General features: G+C 35.5%; 1 pseudogene; it reads right to left on the bottom strand.

Moving 5' to 3' along the window:
• Positions 1-6005: 6005 nt before the first annotated feature.
• On the bottom strand, positions 6006-12006 carry LOC139040567 (olfactory receptor 4A47-like; annotated as a pseudogene).
• Positions 12007-15825: the final 3819 nt, after the last annotated feature.

Genomic DNA, 15825 nt, shown 5'->3' with positions numbered 1-15825 from the left:
AAAGCCATTTGGTGTAAACCTAATTCATCCTGACATTTTTTTTTCCACAAGAGCCTGACCATGGCCATTGAGCATGCATTGTATATCTGCTTTAAACATTTACTATGGCAAGAACAAATGCCCTTAAGATAAAGGTGCAACTTCCCCCCATATTGGCATTTCCTTAAGGATAAGCATCTCTTCCTAGGCTAGGAACTGATTGCTGTGCTCACCTTTGACCACCCAGCTCACCTGTGACCAGCCAGCTTGAGAAAACAGACTTGCCACCCTGCTGTGTTCACCAAGAGAGCAGACCTATCTGCTGTGTCCATCAATTGCTGTGCCAACAGAGCAATCTTGTGACTATTGTGTGAAGGACATTTTAATCATATGTGAAACATCCTCTCTGGGGGTGTATAACCACTCTGTATACCCCACTTCTTTGGTGCCCTTTCTTCCTTCGGGAAGAAAGGCCCCAGGCCATGGTCCTCACATTTTAGCTCAGAATAAACTCACTCAAGTTTTCATTTATAGATTGGTTATGGATTATTTTTGTCGGCACCTGCTATTTCACCCTCAAGATGAGTTTATTTGGCAACAGCCAAAGGAATTGCAATTTGGCATGTGCGTGCTATGGTGGACTGTAGGCAAATCTAGACAACAAAGGAGATGAGTTACGAGGAAAAGGGGAGGAACTGATCTAAAAGAAAGTACATGGGGGAAAGCAACAGTTCAGGGAAGAAATGGCTTCTCCTTGGCTGAGGCGCGGCATTTCCCATTGGCTTCGCTGTTTCCAGGTGGGGAGAGAAATCTTCCTTCAGCATTAATGTAGTTTTACTTCTTGTTGAAGATGCAAGCACAGGTTTCTTCCTCTTAGAGTGTAGGATAGGGTGTGAGAGCTCCCCCTCCAGGCTTCTGGACTCAAATTAAATTAAGGTTTCTTTTGTCAACTTCCATACCAGGAACTGTGCTATGAGTGGGACCCCAGCAATAAATAAAACTGAAATAAAATCTTTAAAAGGTCCTTCCTGCATGGGCCTTACGTTCTTTTGAGTCACACAATATATAAGGGATAGTTTAATAAAGTTATTATTGTTTTATTCAGAGCTTCTAAGACAGCAAACAGGGTGCTGTGACAGAAAATAAGAGGGAGAAGTCTACTATGGCTAAGTTCATCAGAGAAGGACTTTCTTAAGAAGTAATGTTTACCCTGAGATCCAAAAGATAGGAAATTGTTACCATTAGAAGCACTGCTACATGTAATAATATTAAGTAAAAATTATCTCATTAAGTAAAATTATCTCACTTCACAGATGACATGATCTATATGTAGAAAACTAAAAATTTCACAGGAATTTTTATTGCAGTACCATGTTGAAAAGTAAGGGTGAGACTGGGCATACTTGTCTTGTTCCCGATTTTAGTGGGAAAGTTTTAAAACTTAATCCATATATGATGGTAGTTGTGGATTTGACCTATACAACATTTATTATGTTGAGGTATGTTACTTCTACATCCAATTTCTTGGGAGCTTTTTATCATAAAATGATGCTGAATTTCTATACTATATAGGAATGTCTCAAAGAGGAAATTAAGAAAACAATTCCATTTCAAAACATCACCAAAAAGAATAAAATACTTAAGAACAAACTTAACCAAGGAGAGAAAAGGCTTGTATACTGAAAACTGCAAAATGTTGCTGAAAGATATTATAGAAGACACAAATAAATGGAAAGACATTCATGGACTGGAAGATTTAATGTTAGTAAGATGTCACACTACCTAAAGTCACCTACAGGTTCAATGTAATCCCTATTAAATCCCTAAGGGTGTTTTGCAGACATAGAAAAATCCATCCTAAAATTCACATGGAATGTCAAGGTACTCCAAATAGCCAAAATAATCTTGAAAAAGAAGAACAAAGTTGGATGTCTCATACTTTCTGATTCCAAAACTTACTAGAAAGATATGGTAATCAAACAGTGCGGTGTTGGCATAAAGACAGACATACAGACTAGTGCAATAAAGTACAGAGCCTCGAAAGAAACCTTTGCATATGTTTTCAAACGATTTTTGACAAGGGTACAAAGAGCATTCAATGGCAAAATGACAACCTTTCAACAAATGGTGTTGAGAGAACTGGATATCTAAAAGCCAAAGAATAAAATTGAACCCTGAACCTTATACAAAAATTAGCTCATAATAGTTCAAAGACCTAAAATACTAGCTAAAACTATAAAACTCTTAGAAGAAAATTTAGACTCAGCAACGATTTCTTGGGTATGAGACAAAAAGTACAGGCAAGAAGAGAAAAAATACATAAATTGTGCCTTAAAATTAAGAACTTTTGTGCATCAAATGCTCTGTCACAGAGTGAAAAGGCAACACACAGAATGGGAGAAAGATTAGCAAACAATCTATCTGATAAGGTGTTAATGTGCAAAATATATAAAGAACCTCCACATCTCAACAACGAGAAAAGAAATAAAAGAAATAACTGACCAAAGTTGAGAAAAGGATTTTAATAGACCTTTCTCCAAATAAAACATATAAATGTCCAGTAAGCATACGGAAAGATATAAACATCACTAATAATTATGGAAATGCAAATCAAAACCATAATAAAATACAGCTTCCCACCCCTTAGGATAACTACTATGAAAAAAACAGAACATAGCACACATAAGAAAGAGAATGGAGAAATTGGGACAATAGTGCATGGCTGGTGGGAATGTACAATGATGTAGCTGCTAGAGAAATGCTGTGGTTTTACCTCAAAAAATTAAGCAAAGAATTATCATATGATTAGCAGTCCTGCTTTTGGATATATATCCAAAATAACGGAAAACAGAAACTCAAACGCCCTGCTATTTCTACACCCATTTTCATGGCAGTATTAATTATAATAGCCAGAAAGTAGAAACAAAGGAAGTGTCTACTGACAGATCAATATATAACTAAAATGAGACGTGCATACAATGGAATATTTTCAGCCTTGGAAAGGAAGGAAATCTTGATACATGTTAAAACAAAGATTAACCTGCAATACATTATTCTAAGGTAAATAAGGCATTCGCAAAAGGACAAAGACGTGTGATTTCAATTACATAAGTTACATAAAGCAGTCAAATTCATAGACAGAAAGTATGAATGTTGGTTTCCTGGGGCTCAGGGAGGGGGAATGAGGAATGTTTATTTTATTTATTTATTTATTTTTATTTTTATTTATTTATTTTTTTTTTTGAGGAAGATTAGCCGTGAGCTAATATCTGCTGCCAATCCTCCTCTTTTTGCTGAGGAAGACTGGCCCTGAGCTAATATCCGTGCCCATCTTCCTCTACTTTATATGTGGGACGCCTACAACAGCATGGCTTGCCAAGCAGTGCCATGTCCGCACCTGGAATCAGACCAGCGAACCCCGTGCTGCCAAAGCAGAACGTGCAAACTTAACCACTGCTCCACTGTGCCAGCCCCAAGGAATTATTGTTTAATGGATGTGGACACTCAGTTTTAGAGGAAGAAAAATTTCTGGAGATGGATGGTGGTGATGTTTGTGATGTATGTGAATTAATTTAATGATCACATGAACTGGACACTTAAAATGGTTAAAATTGCAAATTTGTTATGTATATTTTACCACAATTTAAAAATAAATTTAAAAATTACAGTAATTTCATCAATAGGCTCTTGATGTGAACATAATAGTTCAAAGTACATGTCAAGATCATTGACTTCAGATATACCTGCGTAATTTTTTTAAAAGGTAGACATAATCCAACAACAAAATTACTAAATTAAAATCTCCATTGCTGTGTCCTGAGAATCTGCATTTTATGAGAACCCTAAATGATCCTGAGAAAACACAGCCTTGGCTTATCAATGGAGAAGGTGGTGATTGGGTGCAAAAATAAAAACATGCAGTGCACAAAGACTAAGATGACCTCAGGGATCTGAGAGACACAGGTCAACAGGGCTTTGCAGCTCCCCTCAAAGCTATAGGTCCACACATGAATGGTCTATGACGTTGGAGCGAGAGACAGGCAGCCAGACTGAAGAGGATCTGAATGGTTGCAAGGACAAAGCCTCTGCCTCATGCCACTAGAGATAGAAAGCTACTTCCTGTCACTCAAAGTGCAGGGGTTCATAGTACATAGGAAATCAGATGATTTCATAGTACAGGACTTTCCAGATGGTCACATAATGGTCAATCGCAACCACCATTGGTAGAATGATCTCAACACCACCAAAAGATGCTTAGCAAACACTTTGATCATCCACTTCCTGAAAAAGACGGTTTTCCTTAAAGCAAAAGTGTCAGCTATTGGGGCCAGCCCAGTGGCATAGCAGTTAAATTCACACATTCCTCTTTGGCAGCCTGGGGTTCGCCAGTTTGGATCCCAGGTGTGGACCTGCACACCACTTGTCAAGCCATGCTGTGGCAGGTGTCCCACATATAAAGTAGAGGAAGATGGGCACAGATGTTAGCTCAGGGCCAGTCTTCCTCAGTGAAAAGAGAAGGAGTGGCAGCAGATGTTAACTCAGGGTTAATCTTCCTCAAAAACAAAAAAAGTGTCAGCTATCATTTATGGGTCATGGGTGAAGAAGAGCAGCTACCTATAAGGGATAAGTAGCACAGGCAGGAAATGGAAGCACTACCCAAGGGAATAAAAGATGCCTTGTTAAAGGAAAAGATCTATTCTCTTCATAACTAGCAGTTCTCAATACTCCCAAGACACAAACTCTTCCTAAATTAATCTTCTTAAATTGAATCATATAGAAAACAATAACTTAACTTTGTTTTGTCATCAAACTACCTTAAACTTATTTTAACAATTGTAAGCTTAATTTAAATTTAAACATATTTCTTATTTAAATTCAAACACTATTTTATTTTAAACTTAATTTTGAAACATAATGAGGGACTGCTAGTTGCATCATAAATCAAAATGTGTTATATATTGAAGCAATTATGTGTCAATTGGTACCTAAATGAAGAGATCAATGAAATAGAGGCCACAATCAGATCCTAACATATATGTGACTTTAGACAGTAGTCAGAACTTGAAATCAATGACAAAAAGATAATTATGCAACTATAAAGAAACTAAAATTTAGAAAAAAACCTAAAATTCAATCCCTATTAAACTCCTCTATCAATATAAATTCTAGGCGGATGAAAAGTGACAGAAAATAAGAGGGAGAATACCACTATGGATAAGGTAATCAGAGAACGTCTTTCTTAAAAGATGACGTTGAAGCTGAGATCCAAAGGAGAGGAAGTTGCTTCCATTGGAAGCGCTGTTGGGCCGGCCCGGTGGCGCAGCGGTTAAGTGCGCACGTTCCGCTTCTCGGTGGCTCGGGGTTCACCGGTTCGGATCTCAGGTGCGGACATGGCACCACTTGGTAAAAGCCATGCTGTGGTAGGCGTTCCCCATATAAAACAGAGGAAGATGGGCATGGATGTTAGCTCAGGGCCAGTCTTCCTCAGCAAAAAGAGGAGGATCGGCAGTAGTTAGCTCAGGGCTAATCTTCCTTATAAAAAAAAAAAATTGGAAGCTCTGTTACATGTAGAGTCTCGATGTGGAGAAGAGTTAAGCAAGTTCAAGGCACTGAAAGGTCAGTTACATGGACGTAATAGGGAAAGGAGAGAAGAAAAGAAGCTGAAATTGAAGAGATGAATAGGAACTGTAGTCTTCAAGGCAGTACAGAGCTTAGTAAGGAATTTTGATTTTATTTAAAGTGACAGTAAATAGCTTGGACAATTTTTTCTTAATTGAGGAAAGCTTCCATCTAAAACATTTCAAAATTAAGATAGGACATAGCTTTTAAAAAAAATTGCTTTTCTTAAAATTGCTACCAAATCACATGTTATACTATACTGAGAGGATTAAAAAATATCCCAGTTATTTGTTTCTTTTTGAGCACTAAGCACAATCCATGCAGACAGAGTAGGTGTTCAGTAAAATTTACATGAATATACCAATAGCTCTCTACAGTATCACCAATTTTTCTGCTCACAAACTTACTTATAGTCCTTTATGACTCCCTTCTTTCTTATGTGTAGGGAAAACAGAAACAGGGACAACTATCTAGCAGATAAAATAAAATGCTTTACACAAGACTCCATCCCCAACTGTATGAAACAGTGAGTGACTTCCCAAAAACTTTGAATGCACTCAGACATTTTGTTAGTGTCCCAGAGGATGTAATATCCAAAATAAAATCCAGAGGCCTACATTTTCCAGATCTCCTTGACAATCGAGTACAGACATGTGACTTTGGTTCTGCCAACCAAAATCATCTGTGCAAGTCTTTAAATTGGAAATTAGTTATCTGAGGCTGGGTTCTGGTACGGCGTCAATAGAGTCAGAGTGGTCCCTAGGTCAGGGCACTGATGGCACCTTTGCAATTAGTCAGTCATGGTGTCAGCAGAGGCAGCATGTCCTTTAGCATGCCAGCCCTGTCAGGTGTGCTTATGCAAATTGTTCCTTGCCACTCAGATTAGAATCTGTGACTCTAGACCATCCAAAGATTCTTTATGCTATAATTTCATATAGTAAGTCCTTTCTAATTAATCTCTCTAGATATGATTCTGTCTCTTCAGATAAGATCGCTGACATATACCAAACTAATATAAAATTCTCCATTTCAATTTATTCACCAAGGTGGAATACCATCAATATCAGAAGCATTCCAGTTAACAAGGCTTTCTTTTACCAATTCATTTATTCTAAAGAGTGGTACATGGAGCTGATGGCAATTTATTGAGTAAATATTTATTAAGCATTTATTCTGTACCAGTCTCTGTCCTCGGTGCTTGGAGATGCAGTAATGAGAAAAACAAGTAATACCTCTACTTTTATGGAGTTTATGTACGAGTTGAAAGATAGAAACAATAAACAGATAAATCAGATGGTGAAAATCCTGTAGAAAAAATTAACAGAGTTGTTTGATAAACGGTAACTCAAGGAGAAAGAGGATGACTTTGCATGGATGGTTAAGAAAGTCCTCTCTTAGAAAATGGCAGTTGGACTGAAAACTGAGTGATAACAACGAGCGAGTCATGTGGACCTCTGGAAGGAAAGCATTTTAGAAATAAAGAAGAGATAGTACAAAGGCCCTGGGGCAAGAATGAAGCCATTGGGACTGAAACATAGGCACCATGGGAGACTGTGGTACTGGATAAGTTTATGGAGATGTGTGTTTGGGTGGCAGCAATTGTGCATAGTCTTATAGACTATGGAAAGCCCAGTTATATTTTCATGCAAATTTGGTTAAACAGATAGCCTTCTGTCTACAACTGTGCTTAACTCAGCATCTTGAAGTAATATTTGCTTAAATATCTATGATTTATGTGTATTATATATATATATAACATTTTATTTAGCTTCATCCTGATTTAATTAGAACTGAATTTATTAAACAAGATTAAGGTTGTTTCATGATCTTTGAGACAGAAGAGACAAAAGTAGATAATGATAATCCTACAGGTCAGATAAAATTCCCTTTCGCAGATACAGAAATTCATCTCTAGTGGTTTTACTCATGACCGTCAGCTCATTGTCTTTCATCCCTGGACATGGTTAGATAAATGCTGTAAATTCTTCCTCTTGGGTCTTCTTTGAACACCCAGTCTAGCATGGCCCCCTGCCTCTGAGTCACACTCTGTTAAATCACTCCTTTATTGTTTTAGAAATTTTACTCTCTTTATCTTTTTCATATATGTTTACTTATTTTTTTGCTTATCTCTCACCACTAGAAACTGTTTCTTTATTCAGGAATGATCATTATTATGATATTTGCCAAAGTGTTTAAGAGTGGAAGTTCTGAAACTAAACTACGGGTTCAAATCCTACCTTAGGTATTTGCCAGCTCTGTGACCTTGGGTAAGTTATTTAAGTTTTCCAAACTTCAGTACATTATTCTGGAAAAAGGATTAATGGTAGCTTTTTCATAAGCCTCTTATGAAGATTATATAAAGCAATGCTTTCATAGCTTATGCCACATTGTAGTACATAAATAATAATCTTTAACACAATTGTATTTGTCACATGTTTTTTATTTGACATTAAAAAGTTCATTCAATTATGAGGTTTTCCTTAAGCTAATTTTAATTTGGGTGACACTGACATTTTTGAAGTAAGCTATTCAGAGTTAATCTCATCCACCTTACATTAATTTTATTAGGCTTACATTCAGATTTCTGAAAGTTTCTCATGGGCTTAATATATTATCTACACATAATTGAATCATAAAAATAATCACACAGTTCAAAAAAGTTAGACAAACCAGACATTGCTGTAGAAGGGAGGGAGGCAACAAACACAGTTTTAATTAACACAGACATTAATAAAGCAGCTACTGAGTGCCAGACATTGTCCTGGATGCTTTGCATACATTATCTCGTCTAATACTTAAAATAACTCTATGAAGTAAGTACTACCTTTTCATTATATTTAATAACTGAGATTAAAATAAGATTCCGAGATCGAGGCACACATGCAGTGATACATTAACTAGTGAGATGGAATATGATCTTAACTCAGTTGACTCCAAACTACCAACTTCTTCTACATCCTCTGGACTCCACTTCTTACAGAACTTCCAAGGCTGAATAATGGCCCTAAGAGCTCATACACAACTGCTTGAACTTCAAGGAAGTAATCATATTGGTGATAATTTGTATTAGGATACTCATACAAGAAGATACCTTTCCAACTAAGAAGAAAAAGACAGGGCAAGTTCCACACTCATCCAGAAGTTGGCTCAGTACAAGTCAATATATTTTGCCTTAAAAACGCTTTTATAATGTTTCAATGTGTCAGACACTGTTATTAGCATATAACAAATATTTACTCATTTAAGTGGCCCAACAAATTTAGGAGATAGGTACTATCATGTCTGTTTTTACAGATGAAGAAAAAATGGCACAGAGAATTTTAAAAATTTCCCAGGTCACATCCAAACAGGAAATTTGACTCCAGAGCCTTCTCTTAACCAGTGCACCCTACTATCTTCCCTAAACAAATATCTTCCTTCATTTCAACAGTTCATATTCTGGTTGCCTGCTCCATTGACCTCAGATTCATAATAAAATGACCTTTAGACCACTCACAAAGGACTTGTCATAAGAAAATCAGGCCCACAAATGGCTCGGCCCCAAGAACATGGAGGCACAGGGCAAATGTAGATTAGAAAACCAAGAGACAGAGGTTCAGTAATGGCCGAAGAAGTTGGAAACCATTCCAGTCCCCAAGAGCTTCTAAAATGACAGTCAGCTTTCAGAATATTCTTCACAACAGGAAAATGTAGTGTACTATTCCTTCTAAAGCTCACAAAAGATTACATTAATTAATATTTCTATTGTACTTTCAGATACTCCAGTAAGAATGAATGTTCACAATAACTAGCATCTATTAAGCATTCAGTGGCCCTAAGAGTTTTACAAGGATTATTTATTTGATCTTGATAATGTCGTTATCATTACTCTTGAATTGAATCCTCAAGACATTGTGTTTTGTGAAATTCACACTATGGGTGAAAAAGTTAAGTTTTATCTCAGGACTGTCTCACTCAAATAGTATGCTGTAAAATTTCTAATCATATTATATCATATCATGATTAAAATAATCATAATAATATATCATTCTAATATACTAAATCCTTTCATGCATGTTTCTGAAATGTGCTTACAAAATGATTGAGAAAATCTTCTTCACACGCCCAAACCATGAAAAAAAGGCTGTCAGTGTGAATGACTAGTTAAGATAAAAATAATAGTGAGTTTTTGCCCAAATAATGTAATAAGAATAAATGGTAGATCTTCTGTTTGAGGGCAGAAGGAGTAAGAATCAGCCCAAATGTGGCAGAAGATTAAAAAGTATAAAAAGAGAATATGGAAAATGCAGACGTAAAACATTCTTATATACGAAGTTTTTTTTTGTAATTGCAAAGACGATGAGTTTGCTTTGCATGATTTATCAAAATGTAAGCACTTTATTATTCCCAAAACTTTAGCTGTGAAGGATACTTCCCAGGAAATGCCTTAATAAGGTGCTGCCAGACGAAGATAGCAGATGAGGACATCACAGGCCTTAGATTCCCCACAGGAATATGGGGAGAAACACTGAACTGACTAAAATAACTTTAGAGGAGCTTGAGAAACTAGCTAAAGATATATAGAAACCAAACAAATTTCCAACCAATAAAAAGCCACATTCAAAATGGTAGGATATTATGGCATGATTATGGCAAAGATTATTACTTGAAGAATCTTACAAACTGAGTACAGTGACTGCATCTAGAGTAGAACTGGGAGTCTCTGATGAGGGATGGGTAAGAAATCGATTCTATACTATTACCATTCTGTATGGATTCCATTATTTATATTTAATATATTAATTCACAATTAATGAACTAATTAATAATAAATAAAATTAATAAATAAAATAAACATTCAATTTAATTAATTAAAAATTAAATATTATTGAAAATTAAATTTAATCAATAAAATTGATTCATTATCTACTACATTGTCAATTTTTATTTAAAAAAGGAAAATATGACTAAAAATTTCATGTGTGATGCAAATGAAATTGAAAAACTGGGCTGGTCTATATAACATTAAATATTTTAACTAGTACAATAAATAAAAAGAAGACAAAGGACAAGAATCTGACTAAAAATAAAACTAAGAATGAGAAAGAAATAAAAATAAATACAGAAATTAATTACTAATTAGCATTACTCTAGATATTTCATTGACTAATTCATGACATATTATTTGTTAGCTTCTCACTTTGCATGCATTTCAGATTTCTAGCTACAGGGATAAGCAAGGCATTATAGAGCTTACATTCTATCAAGGACACCCTTACTAATAGCACAAACATATGTTCATTTTTAATTATAATTAAAGCACATTCCTGTATACATATATTAATTATATACATATTATTTACACAATTATAGTTCATTCTTTAATTATAATTACCATAAACCCTGTGGAGAAAAAAAAGTTTGCATCAGATTTAAGAAAATTCCTGCATACCAAGGAGACTGTTCTCAATGTCAACTCCTCATGGTAAATGGTAAACTTATTTATTATCAGGTATAACTTTTCTTATCCAGAGCTTCTTCATAGTACTTGTCATCTCTGAATTTCTCAGAGTGTAGATTAGTGGATTGAGCATGGGAGTTATGATTGTGTAAAACACACTCAGTAACTTGTCAATGGGGAAGGTCTCTGCAGGTCTTGCATACATGAAAATACAGGGAACAAAGAAGAAGACAACCACAGTGATGTGGGAACCACAGGTCTGGAGGGCTTTCCACCTCCCTTCCTGACTAAGGTTCTTTAGAGAGTACAAGATGACACCATAAGAGATGAGCAAGAGCAGAAACACAACAGTGCAGATCAGTCCTCCATTGGCCACCACTAAGAGGCCAATGACATATGTGTCAGTACAGATGAGCTTCAATAAGGGGTACATGTCACAGATAAAGTGATCAATGACATTAGGGCCACAGAATGGGAGCCCATAAATAGTACTAAGTTGAATTGCCGAGTGCAGAAGACCTCCACCCCAGGACACTACCAGTAGCACAACACACACCCAATGCCTCATGATAACCAAATAATGCAAGAGCTTACAGATGGCCACATAGCGGTCATAGGCCATCACCAACAGAAGAAAGATCTCTGACCCACCAAAAAAGTGCTCTGTAAAGAGTTGAGTCATACAAGATTGGAAAGATATAGTATTTGTCCCAAAGAACAAGTCTGAAATCAACCTTGGGGTAATGACAGAGGAAAAAGTGGCATCCATAAATGATAATCTAGCAAAGAAAAAAGTACATCGGTGAGTTCAGTGTCTTACTGGCAATTACAGTCACGACAATGAGCATGTTACCCACCATGGTCAAAATGTAGAAAAGCAAGAACATAACAAAAAGGACTTTCTACTCCTTTGGATTCTGTGTGAGGCCCAAGAGGACAAAGTAAGTCACATTGTTCTTTGGTTCCATCTAGTCTTTACAGATGCTGACTTCATATGCTAGAAGCAGTTTATCTATAAAACAAGGGGAAAGCTTTTAAATGCATTATAAGTTTAATCTTATATTAATTCATTCAATTTTTAAAAACTCTATATTGAGTATGTATTTGTGTCAAACATGTTGTAGACATTGTGACCACCAAGTTGAATAAGACATAGTTCCCTACCCTCAGTGATAGGATGCATAATAAGATATCAGTCAATTCCAGACCAATGTAATATGTGCTATTATAAAAATATTCATGCAAAGCTAATAGTCACCTTGTAGGAAGATATCAATCAAACTACAATCGGAAAATTTCTCAGAGGAAGCAATGCTTTAGCTGTTTAAAGGAAAAAGAAAAGAACAAGAGAATATGGGAAGGAAATTCCTGAAAAGATGCACCATTCATAAAATCACAAAAGCGTAGTACTAGAGAACCATTAAGGCAATTTACATATCCAAAGTGAATAGATCAAATTATGAAGGGAAAGTCACTGCCCTCAATTGTCTCAGTTTTCTCTGAAACCTCTTTCTTAGAGTCTTTGGGTGGATGATCCACCCTTTCCTGGCCAATAAATGCTGAAGCACTTCAATATTGTGTCTCCAGCCCATACCTCCCCCTAATTTTCAAAGGTGTATTATCAACATCTCCAATTTTGGACATCTCCAATTGGATATCAATTTTGTTTTTATGAAACCAAATTTTTAATTTTCTACAAAAAACATCAATGCTCCTCATCTCATTAAATGCTACCACCTTCCATGTAATAATATAGGCAATAAATCTCAGTGTCCTTTCCTCCTTTACACTTTCATATTAATTTAGTGATACATTTAACAAGTCTTGTTTAGTCTACTTTCTAATATATGACAAATTTTATCATTTCCCAGCACTTATTTTCTTCCTGTCTCAATGAAATAGCCTCCTGCCAAGGCTCTCCACGTTGATTCTGCCCTCCAACAAATTCTCCCGAAGCAGCTGAAATGATCCTTGTAAAATCTTATTGTGATTGTATCACTCCACAGCTCAAAACTCATACAGTGGATTCCAAACACACTCTCACAATTTAATGTATCACCTGTAATATTTATAGTAACAAGAATTGTAATGCCTACTTCATAGTTGAAGAAAGTGAGATTCAGAACTTCTAATTAATTTTCCCAAGGTCACAGATGTTTAAGTGAGAAAACTTGGTTTAGAGTCTGTTCAATTTCTTTCAAAGTGATTTAATTTCTTAGAAAATGAAGAAATTCACACAATTGTGATTCCTGGTTCCCACTATCTACTGTTAGTCTTACCTTGTGGTGGCTTGTTCACAATCTGAAGGAAGACTTTTTACCTCATTCACAGGGGCCCTGGAATTCTTCTTTCATCCACTATGACGGTGGAGAACAAAAAGCTGCATTATAACTTGAAGATATATTTTCCTTCATATGGCTATCTGTCCATTTTCTTCATGGAGTCTTCTGATTATTTAGAAGATTCTTTTTATTTGCACTGTAGATTCTTTAATAGTAATTACATGGTGCACACAGAAAAACAAAAATTTTCATGTTAGGATAATTTATCAAAAAGGCAATAAATTCTATTTTGCATAAGAAGTTAAAAACTGGCCCTTTCCCCAGGGAAATTTTTCTGGAGTAACTTCTTTCCTACTAACTTCAAAAGAGAAAAATACCATTCAATTGTTTAGCCCTTCTTATTCTGTGGTGTTGGTATGGCCAGACTATTTGACTTGAGACTTTAACAGATATTTTTGTGCTTTTTTAAATGTCATGCATTAAGCCCAACAAAGGACCTCCTGAAGATTTTATATCAGTTCTTAAAAGGATAGCATCTTCTTTCTGACAGGGGCAAAGACCACTGGATATTCTATCCCTTTGAACACATTTATCATTGAGTCCTGGAATTGGAATACATCCTGACTAATTCTTGCTTAATTAAATTCACTGGGATTTTCCACAGAATTTAAAATAACATCTATATGGAAAGATACTAATAGGCCAAATCACATAATGAAGATTAAAATGATGTAGTATGGAAAAAAAATAGCTTTAGAACCATTATAAGACTATTGTAAATCAAGAATAAAATATCAGCCAAATCATTTTGTTCCAGTGAATATTATCAAGTATTTCCCCACTTGCCTTGACAAGTTCTTAATTCCTTTTATTTAATGCTCAATTTATTCTGCTTTCAAGTTTGGTAACCTATGTTAAAAAATTTTGTCACCAATATAGATGTAATAAGTGATTATTCATCAATTATTAATTATTGTTTTCAAAATTAAGACCACCTATTTTATGCCAGTGTCAACTTAAAAAGCAAATTTGCCTATTTTTAACCTTATAATGAGTCTCTTTGGGAATAGAGAAAAGAATTGCAATTCAGGATATGGCAGGTCACAGGCAAATCCAGAAAACAAAGGAGGGGAGTTGCTTTTATAGAGAAAAAGGGGGAGTAGGGAAAGGCTGTTCTAAATGCAAGTCCATTGGGGCAAAGTAACAGTTAGGGAGGCAATGACTTTTCATTGGCTGAGCTATAGCACCTTTTATTGGCTGGGCTGTTGCCAGTGGGGAATGAAAACTTTCCTTCAATAGTAAAGTAGCTTTACTTCCTGTTGAAGATGCAAGCTTAATCTCTTCCTGTTTGATGTAATTGATGATGTATTCTAGACCATGAAAGCTCCTTCTACAGGCCTTCCTGACTGCAATTTAGATAAGGTTTCTTTGGTTAACTTCCACACCAGGAACTGTGCTATGAGTGTGGACACAGCAATTAATAAAAAAGGGAAAAAAATCACGTAACAGTTCCTTCCTTCTCAGACCTTATATTCTTGTAATAGAGTCAGTCAATAAATAAGGGTGCAGTTTAATAAAGTGATGATAATTTTATTCAGTGCTTATAAGACAGCAAACATGGTACTGTGACAGAAGATAAGAGGGAGAATTCTACTACAGGTAAGATTATCAGAGGTCTTTTTTTAAAGGTGATGTTTAAGCCAAGACCCAAGTGATAGGAAGTTGCTACCATTGGAAGCACTGCTACATGTAGTAATACCAACTTAAATTAATTAATTAAGTAAAATATTTCACCTCAGAGATGACATGATCTATATGTAGAAAACTAACACTTTCACAGGAATTTTTATTGCAGGACTATGTTGAAAAGGAGTGATGAGAGTGGTAACTCTTGTCTTGTTCCTGATTTTAGTGGGAAAGCTTTCAAACTTTCACTGTTGACTATAATGTTAATTGTGGATTTGTCCTATATAGCCTTTATTATGTTGAGGTACATTTCTTCTATATCCAATTTGTTGAGAGCTTTTTATCATAAAAAAGTTTTGAATTTCCACACTATCCATGAAAACCCAAAGGGAAAATTAAGGAGACAATTTCATTTACAACAGCATCAAAAAGATAAAATACTTAAGAAAAAACTCAACCAAGGGAGCAAAAATGTGGCACACTGAAAACTACAAAATGTTGCTGAAAGATATTACAGAAGAGAAAAAATAAATGGAAAGACATTCATGGACTGGAAGATTTAATATTATTAACAGGTCAATATTACCTAAAGTGATCGATAGACTCAATGCAATTCCTATTAAATCCCAAAAGTGTGTTTTGCAGAAATAGACAAATCCATCCAAAAATTCATTTGGAATCTCAAGGGACTCCCAATAGCCAAAACAATCTTGAAAAAGAAGAACAGAGTTAGAGATCTCATACTTCCTGATTCTAAAACTTACTATGAAGATATGTTAATTAAAACAGTGTGGTATTGGCATAAAGACAGGCATACAG

The sequence above is a fragment of the Equus asinus genome, chromosome 17, assembly GCF_041296235.1.
Source record: "Equus asinus isolate D_3611 breed Donkey chromosome 17, EquAss-T2T_v2, whole genome shotgun sequence".
Classification (NCBI taxonomy): domain Eukaryota; kingdom Metazoa; phylum Chordata; class Mammalia; order Perissodactyla; family Equidae; genus Equus; species Equus asinus.
Note: the sequence above shows the minus strand (reverse complement) of the source record. Positions and strands in the feature narration are given on the sequence as shown.